Below are 2,123 nucleotides of genomic sequence, written 5' to 3' on the forward strand. Positions count from 1 at the left end.
ACTGTAGAACAACAATATAATTTTTTGTTTGCTTATCTTTTGAAATTTATTCCCTAATGAATTTGTCTCTGCTGACAACTCCTTAAAATTGATTATACTGAAGCTTCCACCTGCCCCCAAAATACTCAAAGGAGGGCCTTTGGCAGACCCCAGCAAAAATCCATCTTGAATACCAGGGCTCTCTGGATGTTTATAATGTATCTATTTCTCAGCTCAAATTAGTATTTGTATTATTTTTCTGTTTGCAACTATAACAAATTACCACAAACCTGGTGGCTTAAACAATGCAAATTTATTATCTTACAGTTAGTTTTGTAGCTCAGAAGTCTGGCATGGGTTTCACTGGGCTAAAATCATTGGGCTTCATTCCTTCCTGAAGACTCCAGGAAAGAATCCATTTCCTTGTCTTCTCCAGTTTCTAGAGCACTGGTTCCCAACGTGGGGCATATGCTCCACAGGGGGGCATTTGATTTTTAAGGGGGGCAATTCAAGAATGAGTTATTAACAGTGAATTTTTTGCATTTCTTATGGTTCTAGGGGCCTCATGTACAGTATATAAATATATATTGTGACATTTATGCATTTCAGGTCTCTATTATGTGCTTTGAAACTTTATTTGCTATTTTTTCATATCACTTTATATTATTATTTCTTTTAACAGTTTCTTAGTGATTTCTTCCTTGGTACTTCAACTGTCCTTTCGTTCTTTTATTTTTCTCTTTCATGGATGCCTTGTTCTTTGGAAACTTGTTTAGACTAAGTTAATGGCCTTTTAGGCTTCCTCCATGTGAATAGGAGTTCACTTTTTGAATAATAAGAATTATATGTCAACGGGGGAGGGGGGAAGGCGCTGGGGGGTGGTGCATCAGGGTTTTAGAGATGCTTAGGTGGGGCATGGCCAAAAGAAGGTTGGGAACCACTGTTCTAGAGGCTGCCTAGATTCCTTGTGGGCCCTGTCCTCCATCTTCAAAGCCAACAAAGGTTAGTCCTCGTTGTATCCCCTCACTCTGACCTCCTCTGCCTCCCTCTTCCACTTTTAAGGTTCCTAGTGATTATACTGGGCCCTGAGGGTAATCTCCCTGTTTTAAAGTCAGACCAAGAGCAAACTAATTCCATCTGCAGCCTTAATTCCCCTTTGTTATGTAACTAGCACATTCAAGGTTCCAGGATTAGGACATGATATCTAGCCAGACCATTATTCTGCTTATAGGATTTACATTTCTTTGTTGCTGTTTTTTAAAACTTGTGCTATCTCTCCTTGGGCTCAGAATAGTAACAGATCAAGCAAAGTGAGGTCTTAAACAGATTCCTGAAACAGATCAGCGCTCAAATGTCACCTCTGCATTTTATGAGCTGCTGACATGGGGCTAGTTACCGATGCCTTTCTTATCTGTACAGTGGGGATAGACAGTCTCCCACAGAGACGAGTGCAGAAAATGGAGTGATGTTCACAAAGCTTTAACTTAATGCCTAACATGTAATACGTGCTCAATAAAAGTGTGTGTGTTTTTTAAAGTTAGGGAGAGTAAAGCTGGGGAGAGAGAAGAGATGGAGTGTAACCCCATCTCTGCACAGCGAATCCCCGCAGACGGTCAGTCCTCCTTGTGACTCTTTGAACCGGAAGCCTCCGGGTCTGACTGGGAGAGAAAAAGAATCGTTCAGCTGCCATCTTTGCTGCCCTGCCTTGGAGGCTGCGATTTTCTTTTCCTTTGCTGCCTCCTTCCTTTGCTTGCGCTCCACTGCAGACGGACCAGGAGACCGCAGCCTCAGTACTGACCCACGGAGCCACTCTGGCCTCGAGGGAAGCGCCTTAGTGGAAGTGGCAGGAGCGGTGGGGGACCCCGGCTGAGCCCCATCTCCGCCCAACCACAATCCCAGAGACCGCAGCACCCGTGCCCTCGCTCCTGGGAGGCACGTGGATTAGATTAGCGGTGAATGTCAGGGTTTTTAAGGACGAATTACATCGGACTTTGCATAAAAGTCCATGCTTTGGGGAGGGGAACCGACAGTCTAGCTGGACGTCCCCCGCCAGCTCTGATGGGGAGAGGGGTCCAGAAAGGCCGGCCTTCCAGAAAGCCACCAGGTTACCTACTGGGTTGACAAGGCCAAAAAAGGGTTAACAT

The sequence above is a fragment of the Myotis brandtii genome, unplaced genomic scaffold, assembly GCF_000412655.1.
Source record: "Myotis brandtii unplaced genomic scaffold, ASM41265v1 scaffold300, whole genome shotgun sequence".
Taxonomy (NCBI): Eukaryota; Metazoa; Chordata; class Mammalia; order Chiroptera; family Vespertilionidae; genus Myotis; species Myotis brandtii.